The following is a 20972-nucleotide window of genomic DNA, read 5'->3' as shown; positions in this document are numbered from 1 at the left end:
ATTTTATGATTGCACATGGTAAAGAATCTGATTAAAGGCTCTTTTCCTATTTCAAAAGTTTTAGTTTTCGGGGGTAATAGCTACGTCTGTGGAATAAATGAAGATACTAGACTATTTTATGATTGCAAATGGTAAAGAATGTGATTAAAGGCTCTTTTCCTATTTCAAAAGTTTTAGTTTTCGGGGGTAATAGCTACGTCATTGGAAAAAAATGAAGATATTAGACTATTTCATGATTGCACATGGTAAAGAATGTGATTAAAGGCTCTTTTCCTATTTCAAAAGTTTTAGTTTTCGGGGGTAATAGCTACGTCCGTGGAAAAAATGATGATATTGGACTATTTTATGATTGCATATGGTAAAGAATGTGATTAAAGGCTCTTTTCCTATTTCAAAAGTTTTAGTTTTCGGGGGTAATAGCTACGTCCGTGGAAAAAATGAAGATATTAGACTATTTTATGATTGCATATGGTAAAGAATGTGATTAAAGGCTCTTTTCCTATTTCAAAAGTTTTAGTTTTCGGGGGTAATAGCTACGTCCGTGGAAAAGAATGAAGATATTAGACTATTTTATGATTGCACATGGTAAGGAATCTGATTAAAGGCTCTTTTCCTACTGCAAAAGTTTTAGTTTTCGGGGGTAATAGCTACGTCTGTGGAAAAAATGAAGATATTAGACTATTTTATGATTGCAAATGGTAAAGAATGTGATTAAAGGCTATTTTCCTATTTCAAAAGTTTTAGTTTTCGGGGGTAATAGCTACGTCCGTGGAAAAAATGAAGATATTAGACTATTTTATGATTGCACATGGTAAAGAATGTGATTAAAGGCTCTTTTCCTATTTCAAAAGTTTTAGTTTTCGAGGGTAATAGCTATGTTTGTGGAAAAAATGAAGATATTAGACTATTTAATGATTGTACATTGTAAAGAATGTGATTAAAAGCTCTTTTCCTATTTCAAAAGTTTTAGTTTTCGGGGGTAATAGCTACGTCCTTGGAAAAAAATGAAGATATTAGACTATTTTATGATTGCAAATGGTAAAGAATATGATTAAAGGCTCTTTTCCTATTTCAAAACTTTTAGTTTTCGGGGGTAATAGCTACGTCCGTGGAAAAAATGAAGATATTAGACTATTTTATGATTGCACATGGTAAAGAATGTGATTAAAGGCTCTTTTCCTATTTCAAAAGTTTTAGTTTTCGAGGGTAATAGCTATGTTTGTGGAAAAAATGAAGATATTAGACTATTTAATGATTGTACATTGTAAAGAATGTGATAAAAAGCTCTTTTCCTATTTCAAAAGTTTTAGTTTTCGGGGGTAATAGCTACGTCCTTGGAAAAAAATGAAGATATTAGACTATTTTATGATTGCACATGGTAAAGAATGTGATTAAAGGCTCTTTTCCTATTTCAAAACTTTTAGTTTTCGGGGGTAATAGCTACGTCTGTGGAAAAAATGAAGATATTAGACTATTTTATGATTGCACATGGTAAAGAATGTGATTAAAGGCTCTCTTCCTATTTCAAATGTTTTAGTTTTCGGGGGTAATAGCTACGTCTGTGGAAAAAATGAAGTTATTAGACTATTTTATGATTGCACATGGTAAAGAATGTGATTAAAGGCTCAAATGAAGATATTAGACTATTTTATGATTGCACATTCTAAAGAATGTGATTAAAGGCTCTCTTCCTGTTTCAAAAGTTTTAGTTTTCGGGGGTAATAGCTACGTCCGTGGAAAAAATGAAGATATTAGACCATTTTATGATTGCACATGGTACAGAATGTGATTAAAGGCTCTTTTTCTATTTCAAAAGTTTTAGTTTTTGGGGGTAATAGCTAAGTTCGTGGAAAAAATGAAGATATTAGACTATTTTATGATTGCACATTCTAAAGAATGTGATTAAAGGCTCTCTTCCTATTTCAAAAGTTTTAGTTTTTGGGGGTAATAGCTACGTCCTTGGAAAAAAATGAATGTATTAGACTATTTTATGATTGCACATGGTAAAGAATGTGATTAAAGGCTCTTTTCCTGTTTCAAAAGTTTTAGTTTTCGGGGGTAATAGCTACGTCCGTGGAAAAAATGAAGATATTAGAATATTTTATGATTGCACATGGTAAAGAATGTGATTAAAGGCTCTTTTCCTATTTCAAAAGTTTTAGTTTTCGGGGGTAATAGCTACGTCCGTGGAAAAAAATTAAGATATTAGACTATTTTATGATTGCACATGGTAAAGAATGTGATTAAAGGCTCTCTTCCTATTTCAAAAGTTTTAGTTTTTGGGGGTAATAGCTACGTCCTTGGAAAAAATTAAGATATTAGACTATATTATGATTGCAAATGGTAAAGAATATGATAAAAGGCTCTTTTCCTATTTCAAAAGTTTTAGTTTTCGAGGGTAATAGCTACGTCTGTGGAAAAAATGAAGATATTAGACTATTTTATGATTGCACATGGTAAAGAATGTGATTAAAGGCTCTCTTCCTATTTCAAAAGTTTTAGTTTTTGGGGTTAATAGCTACGTCCTTGGAAAAAATGAAGATATTAGACTATTTTATGATTGCACATGGTAAAGAATGTGATTAAAGGCTCTTTTCCTATTTCAAAAGTTTTAGTTTTCGAGGGTAATAGCTATGTTTGTGGAAAAAATGAAGATATTAGACTATTTAATGATTGTACATTGTAAAGAATGTGATTAAAAGCTCTTTTCCTATTTCAAAAGTTTTAGTTTTCGGGGGTAATAGCTACGTCCTTGGAAAAAAATGAAGATATTAGACTATTTTATGATTGCAAATGGTAAAGAATATGATTAAAGGCTCTTTTCCTATTTCAAAACTTTTAGTTTTCGGGGGTAATAGCTACGTCCGTGGAAAAAATGAAGATATTAGACTATTTTATGATTGCACATGGTAAAGAATGTGATTAAAGGCTCTTTTCCTATTTCAAAAGTTTTAGTTTTCGAGGGTAATAGCTATGTTTGTGGAAAAAATGAAGATATTAGACTATTTAATGATTGTACATTGTAAAGAATGTGATAAAAAGCTCTTTTCCTATTTCAAAAGTTTTAGTTTTCGGGGGTAATAGCTACGTCCTTGGAAAAAAATGAAGATATTAGACTATTTTATGATTGCACATGGTAAAGAATGTGATTAAAGGCTCTTTTCCTATTTCAAAACTTTTAGTTTTCGGGGGTAATAGCTACGTCTGTGGAAAAAATGAAGATATTAGACTATTTTATGATTGCACATTCTAAAGAATGTGATTAAAGGCTCTCTTCCTGTTTCAAAAGTTTTAGTTTTCGGGGGTAATAGCTACGTCCGTGGAAAAAATGAAGATATTAGACCATTTTATGATTGCACATGGTACAGAATGTGATTAAAGGCTCTTTTTCTATTTCAAAAGTTTTAGTTTTTGGGGGTAATAGCTAAGTTCGTGGAAAAAATGAAGATATTAGACTATTTTATGATTGCACATTCTAAAGAATGTGATTAAAGGCTCTCTTCCTATTTCAAAAGTTTTAGTTTTTGGGGGTAATAGCTACGTCCTTGGAAAAAAATGAATGTATTAGACTATTTTATGATTGCACATGGTAAAGAATGTGATTAAAGGCTCTTTTCCTGTTTCAAAAGTTTTAGTTTTCGGGGGTAATAGCTACGTCCGTGGAAAAAATGAAGATATTAGAATATTTTATGATTGCACATGGTAAAGAATGTGATTAAAGGCTCTTTTCCTATTTCAAAAGTTTTAGTTTTCGGGGGTAATAGCTACGTCCGTGGAAAAAAATTAAGATATTAGACTATTTTATGATTGCACATGGTAAAGAATGTGATTAAAGGCTCTCTTCCTATTTCAAAAGTTTTAGTTTTTGGGGGTAATAGCTACGTCCTTGGAAAAAATTAAGATATTAGACTATATTATGATTGCAAATGGTAAAGAATATGATTAAAGGCTCTTTTCCTGTTTCAAAAGTTTTAGTTTTCGAGGGTAATAGCTACGTCTGTGGAAAAAATGAAGATATTAGACTATTTTATGATTGCACATGGTAAAGAATGTGATTAAAGGCTCTCTTCCTATTTCAAAAGTTATAGTTTTTGGGGGTAATAGCTACGTCCTTGGAAAAAATGAAGATATTAGACTATTTTATGATTGCACATGGTAAAGAATGTGATTAAAGGCTCTTTTTCTATTTCAAAAGTTTTAGTTTTCGGGGCTAATAGCTAAGTCCGTGGAAAAAATGAAGATATTAGACTATTTTATGATTGCACATTCTAAAGAATGTGATTAAAGGCTCTTTTCCTATTTCAAAAGTTTTAGTTTTCGGGGGTAATAGCTACGTCCGTGGACAAAAATGAAGTTATTAGACTATTTTATGATTGCACATGGTAAAGAATGTGATTAAAGGCTCTTTTCCTATTTCAAAACTTTTAGTTTTCTTGGGTAATAGCTACGTCTTTGGAAAAAATGAAGGTATTAGACTATTTTATGATTGCACATGGTAAAGAATCTGATTAAAGGCTCTTTTCCTATTTCAAAAGTTTTAGTTTTCGGGGGTAATAGCTACGTCCGTGGAAAAAATGAAGGTATTAGACTATTTTATGATTGCACATGGTAAATGATGTGATTAAAGGCTCTTTTTCTATTTCAAAAGTTTTAGTTTTCGGGGGTAATAGCTAAGTCCGTGGAAAAAAAGAATATATTAGACTATTTTATGATTGTGCATGGTAAAGAATGTGATTAAAGGCTCTTTTCCTATTTCAAAAGTTTTAGTTTTCGGGGGTAATAGCTATGTTTGTGGAAAAAATGAAGATATTAGACTATTTTATGATTGCACATGGTAAAGAATGTGATTAAAAGCTCTTTTCCTATTTCAAAAGTTTTAGTTTTCGGGGGTAATAGCTACGTCCTTTGAAAAAAATGAAGATATTAGACTATTTTATGATTGCACATGGTAAAGAATGTGATTAAAGCCTCTTTTCCTATTTCAAAAGTTTTAGTTTTCGGGGGTAATAGCTACGTCCGTGGAAAAAATGATGATATTAGACTATTTTATGATTGCATATGGTAAAGAATGTGATTAAAGGCTATTTTCCTATTTCAAAAGTTTTAGTTTTCGGGGGTAATAGCTACGTCCGTGGAAAAAATGAAGATATTAGACTATTTTATGATTGCATATGGTAAAGAATGTGATTAAAGGCTCTTTTCCTATTTCAAAAGTTTTAGTTTTCGGGGGTAATAGCTACGTCCGTGGAAAAGAATGAAGATATTAGACTATTTTATGATTGCACATGGTAAGGAATCTGATTAAAGGCTCTTTTCCTATTTCAAAAGTTTTAGTTTTCGAGGGTAATAGCTATGTTTGTGGAAAAAATGAAGATATTAGACTATTTAATGATGGTACATTGTAAAGAATGTGATTAAAAGCTCTTTTCCTATTTCAAAAGTTTTAGTTTTCGGGGTAATAGCTACGTCCTTGGAAAAAAATGAAGATATTAGACTATTTTATGATTGCACATGGTAAAGAATGTGATTAAAGGCTCTTTTCCTATTTCAAAACTTTTAGTTTTCGGGGGTAATAGCTACGTCTGTGGAAAAAATGAAGATATTAGATTATTTTATGATTGCACATGGTAAAGAATCTGATTAAAGGCTCTTTTCCTATTTCAAATGTTTTAGTTTTCGGGGGTAATAGCTACGTCTGTGGAAAAAATGAAGTTATTAGACTATTTTATGATTGCACATGGTAAAGAATATGATAAAAGGCTCTTTTCCTATTTCAAAAGTTTTAGTTTTCGAGGGTAATAGCTACATCATTGGAAAAAAATGAAGATATTAGACTATTTTATGATTGCACTTGGTAAGAATGTGATTAAAGGCTCTTTTCCTATTTCAAAAGTTTTAGTTTTCGGGGTTAATAGCTACGTCCTTGGAAAAAATGAAGATATTAGACTATTTTATGATTGCAAATGGCAAAGAATGTGATTAAAGGCTCTTTTCCTATTTCAAAAGTTTTAGTTTTCGGGGGTAATAGCTACGTCCATGGAAAAAAATTAAATATTAGACTATTTTATGATTGCACATGGTAAAGAATGTGATTAAAGGCTCTCTTCCTATTTCAAAAGTTTTAGTTTTTGAGGATAATAGCTACGTCCTTGGAAAAAAATGAAGATATTAGACTATTTTATGATTGCACATGGTAAAGAATGTGATTAAAGGCTCTTTTCCTGTTTCGAAAGTTTTAGTTTTCGGGGGTAGTAGCTACGTCCGTGGAAAAAATGAAGATATTAGACCATTTTATGATTGCTCCATTTTATACTTGGTAAAGAATGTGATTAAAGGCTCTTTTCCCATTTCAAAAGTTTTAGTTTTCGGGGGTAATAGCTAAGTTCGTGGAAAAAATTAAAAATTTAAAATTACTTTAAAAATTAAAGTAAAGAATCTGATTAAAGGCTCTTTTCCTATTTCAAAAGTTTTAGTTTTCGGGGGTAATAGCTACGTCTGTGGAAAAAATTAAGATATTAGACTATTTTATGATTGCAAATGGTAAAGAATGTGATTAAAGGCTCTTTTCCTATTTCAAAAGTTTTAGTTTTCGGGGGTAATAGCTAAGTCATTGGAAAAAAAATGAAGATATTAGACTATTTTATGATTGCACTTGGTAAAGAATGTGATTAAAGGCTCTTTTCCCATTTCAAAAGTTTTAGTTTTCGGGGGTAATAGCTAAGTTCGTGGAAAAAATGAAGATATTAGACTATTTTATGATTGCACATTCTAAAGAATGTGATTAAAGGCTCTCTTCCTATTTCAAAAGTTTTAGTTTTTGGGGGTAATAGCTACGTCCTTGGAAAAAAATGAAGATATTAGACTATTTTATGATTGCACATGGTAAAGAATGTGATTAAAGGCTCTTTTCCTGTTTCAAAAGTTTTAGTTTTCGGGGGTAATAGCTACATCCGTGGAAAAAATGAAGATATTAGACTATTTTATGATTGCACATGGTAAAGAATGTGATTAAAGGCTCTTTTCCTATTTCAAAAGTTTTAGTTTTCGGGGGTAATAGCTAAGTCCGTGGAAAAAAATTAAGATATTAGACTATTTTATGATTGCACATGGTAAAGAATGTGATTAAAGGCTCTCTTCCTATTTCAAAAGTTTTAGTTTTTGGGGGTAATAGCTATGTCCTTGGAAAAAATTAAGATATTAGACTATATTATGATTGCAAATGGTAAAGAATATGATAAAAGGCTCTTTTCCTATTTCAAAAGTTTTAGTTTTCGAGGGTAATAGCTACGTCTGTGGAAAAAATGAAGATATTAGACTATTTTATGATTGCACATTGTAAAGAATGTGACTAAAGGCTCTTTTTCTATTTCAAAAGTTTTAGTTTTCGAGGGTAATAGCTACGTCCGTGGAAAAAATGAAGATATTAGACTATTTTATGATTGCACATGGTAAAAGATGTGATTAAAGGCTCTTTTCCGATTTCAAAGGTTTTAGTTTTCGGAGGTAATAGCTACGTCTGTGGAAAAAATGAATATATTAGACTATTTTATGATTGCGCATGGTAAAGAATGTGATTAAAGGCTCTTTTCCTATATCAAAAGTTTTAGTTTTCGGGGGTAATAGCTACGTCTGTGGAAAAAATGAAGATATTAGACTATTTTATGATTGAACATGGTAAAGAATTGTGATTAAAAGGCTCTTTTCCTATTTCAAAAGTTTTAGTTTTCGAGGGTAATAGCTATGTTTGTGGAAAAAATGAAGATATTATACAATTTTATGATTGCACTTGGTAAAGAATGTGATTAAAGGCTCTTTTCCCATTTCAAAAGTTTTAGTTTTCGGGGGTAATAGCTAAGTTCGTGGAAAAAATGAAGATATTAGACTATTTTATGATTGCACATTCTAAAGAATGTGATTAAAGGCTCTCTTCCTATTTCAAAAGTTTTAGTTTTTGGGGGTAATAGCTACGTCCTTGGAAAAAATGAAGATATTAGACTATTTTATGATTGCACATGGTAAAGAATGTGATTAAAGGCACTTTTCCTGTTTCAAAAGTTTTAGTTTTCGGGGGTAATAGCTACATCCGTGGAAAAAATGAAGATATTAGACTATTTTATGATTGCACATGGTAAAGAATGTGATTAAAGGCTCTTTTCCTATTTCAAAAGTTTTAGTTTTCGGGGGTAATAGCTAAGTCCGTGGAAAAAAATTAAGATATTAGACTATTTTATGATTGCACATGGTAAAGAATGTGATTAAAGGCTCTCTTCCTATTTCAAAAGTTTTAGTTTTTGGGGGTAATAGCTATGTCCTTGGAAAAAATTAAGATATTAGACTATATTATGATTGCAAATGGTAAAGAATATGATAAAAGGCTCTTTTCCTATTTCAAAAGTTTTAGTTTTCGAGGGTAATAGCTACGTCTGTGGAAAAAATGAAGATATTAGACTATTTTATGATTGCACATTGTAAAGAATGTGACTAAAGGCTCTTTTTCTATTTCAAAAGTTTTAGTTTTCGAGGGTAATAGCTACGTCCGTGGAAAAAATGAAGATATTAGACTATTTTATGATTGCACATGGTAAAAGATGTGATTAAAGGCTCTTTTCCGATTTCAAAGGTTTTAGTTTTCGGAGGTAATAGCTACGTCTGTGGAAAAAATGAATATATTAGACTATTTTATGATTGCGCATGGTAAAGAATGTGATTAAAGGCTCTTTTCCTATATCAAAAGTTTTAGTTTTCGGGGGTAATAGCTACGTCTGTGGAAAAAATGAAGATATTAGACTATTTTATGATTGAACATGGTAAAGAATTGTGATTAAAAGGCTCTTTTCCTATTTCAAAAGTTTTAGTTTTCGAGGGTAATAGCTATGTTTGTGGAAAAAATGAAGATATTATACAATTTTATGATTGCACATGGTAAAGAACGCGATTAAAAGCTCTTTTCCTATTTCAAAAGTTTTAGTTTTCGGGGGTAATAGCTACGTCCTTGGAAAAAAATGAAAATATTAGACTATTTTATGATTGCACATGGTAAAGAATGTGATTAAAGGCTCTATTCCTATTTCAAAACTTTTAGTTTTCGGGGTAATATCCACGTCTGTGGAAAAAATGAAGATATTAGACTATTTTATGATTGCACATGGTAAAGAATCTGATTAATGGCTCTTTTCCTATTTCAAAATTTTTAGTTTTCGGGGGTAATAGCTACGTCTGTTGGAAAAATTAAGATATTAGACTATTTTATGATTGCGCATGGTAAAGAATGTGATTAAAGGCTCTTTTCCAATTTCAAAAGTTTTAGCTGTTGGGGGTAATTGCTAAGTCATTGGAAAAAAAATGAAGATATTAGACTATTTTATGATTGCACTTGGTAAAGAATGTGATTAAAGGCTCTTTTCCCATTTCAAAAGTTTTAGTTTTCGGGGGTAATAGCTAAGTTCGTGGAAAAAATGAAGATATTAGACTATTTTATGATTGCACATTCTAAAGAATGTGATTAAAGGCTCTCTTCCTATTTCAAAAGTTTTAGTTTTTGGGGGTAATAGCTAAGTCCTTGGAAAAAAATGAAGATATTAGACTATTTTATGATTGCACATGGTAAAGAATGTGATTAAAGGCACTTTTCCTGTTTCAAAAGTTTTAGTTTTCGGGGGTAATAGCTACATCCGTGGAAAAAATGAAGATATTAGACTATTTTATGATTGCACATGGTAAAGAATGTGATTAAAGGCTCTTTTCCTATTTCAAAAGTTTTAGTTTTCGGGGGTAATAGCTAAGTCCGTGGAAAAAAATTAAGATATTAGACTATTTTATGATTGCACATGGTAAAGAATGTGATTAAAGGCTCTCTTCCTATTTCAAAAGTTTTAGTTTTTGGGGGTAATAGCTCCGTCCTTGGAAAAAATTAAGATATTAGACTATATTATGATTGCAAATGGTAAAGAATATGATAAAAGGCTCTTTTCCTATTTCAAAAGTTTTAGTTTTCGAGGGTAATAGCTACGTCTGTGGAAAAAATGAAGATATTAGACTATTTTATGATTGCACATGGTAAAGAATGTGATTAAAGGCTCTCTTCCTATTTCAAAAGTTTTAGTTTTTGGGGGTAATAGCTACGTCCTTGGAAAAAAATGAAGATATTAGACTATTTTATGATTGCACATGGTAAAGAATGTGATTAAAGGCTCTTTTTCTATTTCAAAAGTTTTAGTTTTCGGGGATAATAGCTACGTCCGTGGAAAAGATGAAGATATTAGACTATTTTATGATTGCACATTCTAAAGAATGTGATTAAAGGCTCTTTTCCTATTTCAAAAGTTTTAGTTTTCGGGGGTAATAGCTACGTCCATGGACAAAAATGAAAATATTAGACTATTTTATGATTGCACATGGTAAAGAATGTGATTAAAGGCTCTTTTCCTATTTCAAACTTTTAGTTTTCGGGGGTAATAGCTACGTCTGTGGACAAAAATGAAGATATTAGACTATTTTATGATTGCACATGATAAAGAATGTGATTAAAGGCTCTTTTCCTATTTCAAATTTTTAGTTTTCGGGGGTAATAGCTACGTCCTTGGAACAAATGAAGATATTAGACTATTTTATGATTGCACATGGTAAAGAATGCGATAAAAGGCTCTTTTCCTATTTCAAAACTTTTAGTTTTCGGGGGTAATAGCTACGTCTTTGCAAAAAATGAAGGTATTAGACTATTTTACGATTGCACATGGTAAAGAATATGATTAAAGGCTCTTTTCCTATTTCAAAAGTTTTAGTTTTTGGGGGTAATAGCTACGTCCGTGGAAAAAATGAAGATATTAGACTATTTTATGATTGCACATGGTAAATGATGTGATTAAAGGCTCTTTTTCTATTTCAAAAGTTTTAGTTTTCGGGGGTAATAGCTAAGTCCGTGGAAAAAATGAATATATTAGACTATTTTATGATTGTGCATGGTATAGAATGTGATTAAAGGCTCTTTTCCTATTTCAAAAGTTTTAGTTTTCGGGGGTAATAGCTATGTTTGTGGAAAAAATGAAGATATTAGACTATTTTATGATTGCACATGGTAAAGAATGTGATTAAAAGCTCTTTTCCTATTTCAAAAGTTTTAGTTTTCGGGGGTAATAGCTACGTCCTTTGAAAAAAATGAAGATATTAGACTATTTTATGATTGCACATGGTAAAGAATGTGATTAAAGGCTCTATTCTTATTTCAAAACTTTTAGTTTTCGGGGGTAATAGCTAAGTCTGTGGAAAAAAATTAAGATATTAGACTATTTTATGATTGTACATGGTAAAGAATCTGATTAAAGGCTCTTTTCCTATTTCAAAAGTTTTAGTTTTCGGGGGTAATAGCTACGTCTGTGGAATAAATGAAGATACTAGACTATTTTATGATTGCAAATGGTAAAGAATGTGATTAAAAGCTCTTTTCCTATTTCAAAAGTTTTAGTTTTCGGGGGTAATAGCTACGTCCTTGGAAAAAAATGAAGATATTAGACCATTTTATGATTGCACATGGTAAAGAATGTGATTAAAGGCTCTTTTCCTATTTCAAAAGTTTTAGTTTTCGGGGGTAATAGCTACATCCTTGGAAAACAATGAAGATATTAGACTATTTTATGATTGCACATGGTAAAGAATGTGATTAAAGGCTCTTTTCCTATTTCAAAAGTTTTAGTTTTCGGGGGTAATAGCTACGTCCGTGGAAAAAAAATGAAGATATTAGACTATTTTATGATTGCATATGGTAAAGAATGTGATTAAAGGCTCTTTTCCTATTTCAAAAGTTTTAGTTTTCGGGGGTAATAGCTACGATCGTGGAAACAATGAAGATATTAGACTATTTTATGATTGCATATGGTAAAGAATGTGATTAAAGGCTCTTTTCCTATTTCAAAAGTTTTAGTTTTCGGGGGTAATAGCTACGTCCGTGGAAAAAAATTAAGATATTAGACTATTTTATGATTGCACATGGTAAAGAATGTGATTAAACGCTCTTTTCCTATTTCAAAAGTTCTAGTTTTCGGGGGTAATAGCTACGTCTGTGGAAAAAATGAAGATATTAGACTATTTTATGATTGCACATGGTAAAGAATGTGATTAAAGGCTCTTTTCCTATCTCAAAAGTTTTAGTTTTCGGGGGTAATAGCTACGTCTGTGGGAAAAATGAAGATATTAGACTATTTTATGATTGCACATGGTAAAGAATGTGATTAAAAGCTCTTTTCTTATTTCAAAAGTTTTAGTTTTTGAGGGTAATAGCTACGTCCGTGGACAAAAATGAAGATATTAGACTATTTTATGATTGCACATGGTAAAGAATGTGATTAAAGGCTCTTTTCCTATTTCAAAAGTTTTAGTTTTCGGGGGTAATAGCTACGTCTGTGGACAAAAATGAAGATAGTAGACTATTTTATGATTGCACATGGTAAAGAATGTGATTAAAGGCTCTTTTCCTATTTCAAAAGTTTTAGTTTTCGGGGGAAATAGCTACGTCCTTAGAAAAAATGAAGATATTAAACTATTTTATGATTGCACATGGTAAAGAATGTGATTAAAGGCTCTTTTCCTATTTCAAAACTTTTAGTTTTCGGGGGTAATAGCTACGTCTGTGGAAAAAATGAAGATATTAGACTATTTTATGATTGCACATGGTAAAGAATCTGATTAAAGGCTCTTTTCCTATTTCAAAAGTTTTAGTTTTCGGGGGTAATAGCTACGTCTCTGCAAAAAATGAAGATATTAGACTATTTTATGATTGCACATGGTAAATAATGTGATTAAAGGCTCTTTTCCTTTTTCAAAAGTTTTAGTTTTCGGGGGTAATAGATACGTCCTTGGAAAAAAATGAAGATATTAGACTATTTTATGATTGCACATGGTAAAGAATTTGATTAAAGGCTCTTTTCCTATTTCAAAAGTTTTAGTTTTCGGGGGTAATAGCTACGTCCGTGGAAAAAGATGAAGATATTAGACTATTTTATGATTGCACATTGTAAAGAATGTGACTAAAGGTTCTTTTTCTATATCAAAAGTTTTAGTTTTCGAGGGTAATAGCTACGTCCGTGGAAAAAATGAAGATATTAGACTATTTTATGATTGCACATGGTAAAAGATGTGATTAAAGGCTCTTTTCCGATTTCAAAGGTTTTAGTTTTCGGAGGTAATAGCTACGTCTGTGGAAAAAATGAATATATTAGACTATTTTATGATTGCGCATGGTAAAGAATGTGATTAAAGGCTCTTTTCCTATATCAAAAGTTTTAGTTTTCGGGGGTAATAGCTACGTCTGTGGAAAAAATGAAGATATTAGACTATTTTATGATTGAACATGGTAAAGAATTGTGATTAAAAGGCTCTTTTCCTATTTCAAAAGTTTTAGTTTTCGAGGGTAATAGCTATGTTTGTGGAAAAAATGAAGATATTATACAATTTTATGATTGCACATGGTAAAGAACGCGATTAAAAGCTCTTTTCCTATTTCAAAAGTTTTAGTTTTCGGGGGTAATAGCTACGTCCTTGGAAAAAAATGAAGATATTAGACTATTTTATGATTGCACATGGTAAAGAATGTGATTAAAGGCTCTATTCCTATTTCAAAACTTTTAGTTTTCGGGGTAATATCCACGTCTGTGGAAAAAATGAAGATATTAGACTATTTTATGATTGCACATGGTAAAGAATCTGATTAAAGGCTCTTTTCCTATTTCAAAAGTTTTAGTTTTCGGGGGTAATAGCTACGTCTGTGGAAAAAATTAAGATATTAGACTATTTTATGATTGCAAATGGTAAAGAATGTGATTAAAGGCTCTTTTTCTATTTCAAAAGTTTTAGTTTTCGGGGGTAATAGCTAAGTCATTGGAAAAAAAATGAAGATATTAGACTATTTTATGATTGCACTTGGTAAAGAATGTGATTAAAGGCTCTTTTCCCATTTCAAAAGTTTTAGTTTTCGGGGGTAATAGCTACGTCCTTCGAAAAAAATGAAGATATTAGACTATTTTATGATTGCACATGGTAAAGAATGTTATTAAAGGCTCTTTTCCTATTTCAAAAGTTTTAGTTTTCGGAGGTAATAGCTACGTCCTTGGAAAAAAATGAAGATATTAGACTATTTCATGATTGCACATGGTAAAGAATCTGATTAAAGGCTCTTTTCCTATTTCAAAAGTTTTAGTTTTCGGGGATAATAGCTACGTCCTTAAAAAAATGAAGAAATTAGACTATTTTATGATTGCACATGGTAAAGAATGTGATTAAAGACTCTTTTCCTATTTCAAAAGTTTTAGTTTTCGGGGGTAATAGATACGTCCTCGGAAAAAATGAAGATATTAGACTATTTTATGATTGGACATGGTAAATAATGTGATTAAAGGCTCTTTTCCTATTTCAAAACTTTTAGTTTTCGGGGGTAATAGCTACGTCTGTGGAAAAAATGAAGATATTAGACTATATTATGATTGCAAATGGTAAAGAATCTGATAAAAGGCTCTTTTCCTATTTCAAAAGTTTTAGTTTTCGGGGGTAATAGCTATGTCTGTGGAAAAAATGAAGATATTAGACTATTTTATGATTGCATATGGTAAAGAATGTGATTAAAGGCTCTTTTCCTATTTCAAAAGTTTTAGTTTTCGGGGTAATAGCTACGTACTTGGAAAAAAATGAAGATATTAGACTATTTTATGATTGCACATGGTAAAGAATGTGATTAAAGGCTCTTTTCCTATTTCAGAAGTTTTAGTTTTCAGAGGTAATAGCTACGTCCTTGGAAAAAAATGAAGATATTAGACTATTTCATGATTGCACGTGGTAAAGAATCTGATTAAAGGCTCTTTTCCTATTTCAAAAGTTTTAGTTTTCGGGGATAATAGCTACGTCCTTAAAAAAATGAAGAAATTAGACTATTTTATGATTACACATGGTAAAGAATGTGATTAAAGGCTCTTTTCCTATTTCAAAAGTTTTAGTTTTCGGGGGTAATAGCTACGTCTGTGGAAAAAATGAAGATATTAGACTATATTATGATTGCAAATGGTAAAGAATATGATAAAAGGCTCTTTTCCTATTTCAAAAGTTTTAGTTTTCGGGGGTAATAGCTACGTCTGTGGAAAAATGAAGATATTAGACTATTTTATGATTACACGTGGTAAAGAATGTGATTAAAGGCTCTTTTCCTTTTTCAAAAGTTTTAGTTTTCAGAGCTAATGGCTACGTCCTTAGAAAAAAAATGAAGATATTAGACTATTTTATGATTGCACATGGTAAAGAATGTGATTAAAGGCTCTTTTCCAGTTTCAAAAGTTTTAGTTTTCGGGGGTAATAGCTACGTCCGTGGAAAAAATGAAGATATTAGACCATTTTATGATTGCACATGGTAAAGAATGTGATTAAAGGCTCTTTTTCTATTTCAAAAGTTTTAGTTTTCGGGGGTAATTGCTAAGTTCGTGGAAAAAATGAAGATATTAGACTATTTTATGATTGTACATGGTAAAGAATGTGATTAAAGGCTCTTTTTCTATTTCAAAAGTTTTAGTTTTCGGGGGTAATAGCTACATCCGTGTAAAAAATGAAGATATTAGACTATTTTATGATTGCACATGGTAAAGAATGTGATTAAAGGCTCTTTTCCTATTTCAAAAGTTTTAGTTTTCGGGGGTAATAGCTACGTCTGTGGACAAAAATGAAGATATTAGACTATTTATGATTGCACATGATAAAGAATGTGATTAAAGGCTCTTTTTCCTATTTCAAAAGTTTTAGTTTTCGGGGGTAATAGCTACGTCCTTGGAAAAAATGAAGATATTAGACTATTTTATGATTGCACTTGGTAAAGAATGTGATTAAAGGCTCTTTTCGTATTTCAAAACTTTTAGTTTTCGGGGGTAATAGCTACGTCTGTGGAAAAAATGAAGATATTAGACTATATTATGATTGCACATGGTAAAGAATCTGATTAAAGGCTCTTTTCCTATTTCAAAAGTTTTAGTTTTCGGGGGTAATAGATACATCCTTGGAAAAAAAATGAAGATATTAGACTATTTTATGATTGCACATGGTAAAGAATGTGATTAAAGGCTCTTTTCCTATTTCAAAAGTTTTAGTTTTCGGGGGTAATAGCTACGTCCGTGGAAAATGAAGATATTAGACTATTTTATGATTGCACATTGTAAAGAATGTGACTAAAGGCTCTTTTTCTATTTCAAAAGTTTTAGTTTTCGGGGGTAATAGCTACGTCCGTGGAAAAAATGAAGATATTGGACTATTTTATGATTGCACATGGTAAAAGATGTGATTAATGGCTCTTTTCCTATTTCAAAAGTTTTAGTTTTCGGGGGTAATAGCTACGTCTGTGGAAAAAATGAATATATTAGACTATTTTATGATTGCGCATGGTAAAGAATGTGATTAAAGGCTCTTTTCCTATTTCAAAAGTTTTTTTTTTCCGGGGGTAATAGCTAACTCTGTGGAAAAAATGAAGATATTAGACTATTTTATGATTGCACATGGTAAAGAATGTGATTAAAGGCTCTTTTCCTATTTCAAAAGTTTTAGTTTTCGAGGGTAATAGCTAAGTTTGTGGAAAAAATGAAGATATTAGACTATTTTATGATTGCACATGGTAAAGAATGTGATTAAAAGCTCTTTTCCTAATTCAAAAGTTTTAGTTTTCGGGGGTAATAGCTACGTCCTTGGAAAAAAATGAAGATATTAGACTATTTTATGATTGCACATGGTTAAGAATGTGATTAAAGGCTCTATTCCTATTTCAAAACTTATAGTTTTCGGGGGTATTAGCTAAGTCTGTGGAAAAAATGAAGAAATTAGACTGTTTTATGATTGCATATGGTAAAGAATCTGATTAAAGACTCTTTTCCTATTTCAAAAGTTTTAGTTTTCGGGGGTAATAGCTACGTCCTTGGAAAAAAATGAAGATATTAGACCATTTTATGATTGCACATGGTAAAGAATGTGATTAAAAGGCTCTTTTCCTATTTCAAAAGTTTTAGTTTTCGGGGGTAATAGCTACGTCCGTGGAAAAAATGAAGATATTAGACTATTTTATGATTGCACATGGTAAAGAATCTGATTAAAGGCTCTTTTCCTATTTCAAAAGTTTTAGTTTTAGGGGTAATAGCTACGTCCGTGGAAAAAAATTAAGATATTAGACTATTTTATGATTGCACATGGTAAAGAATGTGATTAAAGGCTCTTTTCCTATTTCAAAAGTTTTCGTTTTCGGGGGTAATAGCTACGTCCTTGGAAAAAATGAAGATATTAGACTATTTTATGATTGCTCATGGTAATTAATTTGATTAAAGGCTCTTTTCCTATTTCAAAACTTTCCACACACGTATCTATTATCCCCGAAAACTAAAACTTTTGAAATAGGAAAAGAGCCTTTAATCAGATTCTTTACCATGTGCAATCATAAAATAGTCTAATATCTTCATTTTTTCCACAGACGTAGCTATTACCCCCCCGAAAACTAAAAGTTTTGAAATAGGAAAAGAGCCTTTAATCACATTCTTTACAATGTGCAATCATAAAATAGTCTAATATCTTCATTTTTTGGCTTGATTCAATGCCCCTGTTGAAAAAAATGTTAAAAAGTGTATTTAATTAGTTACAATTATAAATTTGCAACTGGAACCCCTGCCGATAATCCCCAGACCTTATATAAGGGGGTCACTATCAAAAAGAAAAATTGAGCTTGTTGAATGGAAGCAGTTGACATGGGCTAAAGTGAATCTCAGCCTAGATAAATATGTTGTTGGTATAGGTGTAGCACATGGTTACCGTTTGAGCAACGGTCCAACCATTCACGGCCTTAAGCATCCGTGCACCTGTGTAGCTGTACTCAGTGGATGAGTGTGATTGTGTGTGGAATTGGAAACCACTATCGAAGAAAGTTGACTAGCATACCAGTAGGAGACTCAAGGAGAGAAAGAGAGACCAAGAGAGAGCTCTAGTGTTCCCTTTCATTTTCACTTGGTCTTGTCTGGTAATGTTTTGGTCTGTTTGTTGTCACGGCAAAGCTTGCCTTATGTTACACCAATTGATGTGTCAAACTTTGACAGATCAAAACTGTCACTTCTCTCTTGTATATAGAGAAGTCAGGCGAGAGTTTGGCCTCAATGTATGTATGAAATTGGCATTGATACGGCTTGTTGGTCCATTAGCCAGTCGGTTGGCTTGATTCAATGATCCCGTTGAAAAATGTTAAAAAGTGTGTTTAATTAGTTAAAATTATAAATTTGCAACCGGAACCCCTGCCAATAATCCCCAGACCTTATATGAGGGGGTCACTATCCAAAAGAAAAATTGAGCTGGTTGAATGGAAGCAGTTGACACGGGCTAAAGTGAATCTCAGCCTAGAGAAACATGGTGTTGGTATTGGTGTAGCACATGGTTACCGCTTGAGCAACGGTCTAACCATTCACGGCCTTAAGCATCCTGTACCTGTGCACCTGTGTAGCTGTATTTTTGTTGATGAGAGTCGAATGGAAATAGTGAGGCATGGGTGATGGGCTGGTGTGCCAGGAGAGACCCCAAGGAGAGAGAGCCAATGTGCCCTTCATTTCCTCTAGGGCTTGTCTGGTTACTTTAGCTCAAGTGTTGTCACGGCAAGGCTCTATCAGTTGCACTAAAGAGTGAATTGAATCACGAGCCCAATAAAGGAAAAATTCTCTTGTGGAAGTGTGTCAAGGAAAAGTCTGTTTGAAATTGGCAAATGTTAGTTGGACCATCCAACTGCTACCAGCGAGAGGCCTTTTGGCGATTGTTAATGCAAGCATAGTGATTTTGAAGGCGCTAGGATTGCAAGAGGACTGCTTTCCAATGGGTTAGCGCTTCTAAAACACTATATACTGATGGCTGGGGTTCAGAGCGATTGGGTTGGGAAACCCCAGGGAATCACTCTGATCCAAACATCTGTTGAGCTAGACGAATCTTGGGTAGTGTGGAATCCTTGATTCGGTAATGACTTTGGTATCATTGGAGCCTTTGACTAATAGGATTTAAGGGTCTTCAAAGGACATGGCAAGGTGTTCTACTCCTGGAGGGAAATCTCATTGTTTCAATGCGTTTCTAATGTGCCTGATGGTAACGTGAATGTGTTACCTGGTTGATCCTGCCAGTAGCATATGCTTGTCTCAAAGATTAAGCCATGCATGTCTAAGTACAAGCCCCCAGTGGGCGAAACCGCGAATGGCTCAATAAATCAGTTATGGTTCCTTAGATCGTACTATATCCTACTTGGATAACTGTGGTAATTCTAGAGCTAATACATGAACAATAGCCCCAACTTCACGGAAGGGGTACTTTTATTAGATCAAGACCAATCGGGCTTCGGCTCGTCTCTTGGTGACTCTGAATAACTATAGCCGATCGCACGGTCTCGAACCGGCGACGTGTCTTTCAAATGTCTGCCTTATCAACTTTCGATGGTAGGCTATGCGCCTACCATGGTTGCAACGGGTAACGGGGAATCGGGGTTCGATTCCGGAGAGGGAGCCTGAGAAACGGCTACCACATCCAAGGAAGGCAGCAGGCGCGCAAATTACCCACTCCCAGCACGGGGAGGTAGTGACGAAAAATAACGATGCAGGACTCATCCGAGGCCCTGTGATTGGAATGAGTACACTTTAAATCCTTTAAACGAGGATCCATTGGAGGGCAAGTTTGGTGCCAGCAGCCGCGGTAACTCCAGCTCCAATAGCGTATATTAAAGTTGCTGCGGTTAAAAAGCTCGTAGTTGGATATGGGTCTCGGTCGGGTGGTGCCGCCTCACGGTGGTCACTGCCTCGATCGGACAATTCACTGGATCGTTCGGGGTGCTCTTAACCGAGTGTCCTGTGTGGCCAATACGTTTACTTTGAACAAATTAGAGTGCTTAAAGCAGGTGCACCGCGCCTGAATATCACAGCATGGAATGATGGAATAGGACCTCGGTCTTATTATGTTGGTTTTCTGGACTTGAGGTAATGGTTAACAGAGACAGACGGGGGCATTCGTACTGCGACGCTAGAGGTGAAATTCTTGGACCGTCGCAAGACGAACAACTGCAAAAGCATTTGCCAAGAATGTTTTCATTAATCAAGAACGAAAGTTAGAGGTTCGAAGGCGATCAGATACCGGCCTAGTTCTAACCATAAACGATGCCAACCAGCGATCCGCGGACGTTACTTGAATGACTCCGCGGGCAGCTTCCGGGAAACCAAAGTGTTTGGGTTCCGGGGGAAGTGTGGTTGCAAAGCTGAAACTTAAAGGAATTGACGGAAGGGCACCACCAGGAGTGGAGCCTGCGGCTTAATTTGACTCAACAAGGGAAACCTCACCAGGCCCGGACACTGGAAGGATTGACAGATTGAGAGCTCTTTCTTGATTCAGTGGGTGGTGGTACATGGCCGTTCTTAGTTGGTGGAGCGATTTGTCTGGTTAATTCCGATAACGAACGAGACTCTAGCCTGCTAAATAGACGATGGATCCTAGTGGTGGATCGCTCTTCTTAGAGGGACAAGTGGCGTCTAGCCATATGAGAGTGAGCAATAACAGGTCTGTGATGCCCTTAGATGTCCTGGGCCGCACGCGCGCTGCACTGGAAGAATCAGCGCGTCCTCCCTGTCCGAGAGGACCGGGTAACCGCTGAACCTCTTCCGTGGTTGGGATTGGGGACTGCAAGGATCCCCATGAACCAGGAATCCCTAGTAGGCGCAAGTCATTAGCTTGCGTCGATTACGTCCCTGCCCTTTGTACACACCGCCCGTCGCTACTACCGATTGAATGATTTAGTGAGAACTTCGGACGACTCGCCAGGGCAGCCTCCGGGCCGCTTGTGGTGTGATTGAAAGTTGTTCAAACTTGATCCTTTAGAGGAAGTAAAAGTCGTAACAAGGTTTCCGTAGGTGAACCTGCGGAAGGATCATTAGCGTTTGATAAACGAGAAGGAGACTTCTTGCCAT

At 33.6% G+C, this 20972-nt stretch overlaps 1 non-coding gene across 1 annotated transcript; it reads left to right on the top strand.

Moving 5' to 3' along the window:
- The first annotated feature begins 19128 nt into the window (after window positions 1-19128).
- On the top strand, window positions 19129-20938 carry LOC136043247 (small subunit ribosomal RNA). Its single transcript, XR_010621575.1, has one exon. It is a non-coding gene; the product is annotated as a small subunit ribosomal RNA (ribosomal RNA).
- Window positions 20939-20972: the final 34 nt, after the last annotated feature.

Source organism: Artemia franciscana, unplaced genomic scaffold (genome assembly GCF_032884065.1).
Source record: "Artemia franciscana unplaced genomic scaffold, ASM3288406v1 Scaffold_3882, whole genome shotgun sequence".
Classification (NCBI taxonomy): Eukaryota; Metazoa; Arthropoda; class Branchiopoda; order Anostraca; family Artemiidae; genus Artemia; species Artemia franciscana.
Note: the sequence above shows the minus strand (reverse complement) of the source record. Positions and strands in the feature narration are given on the sequence as shown.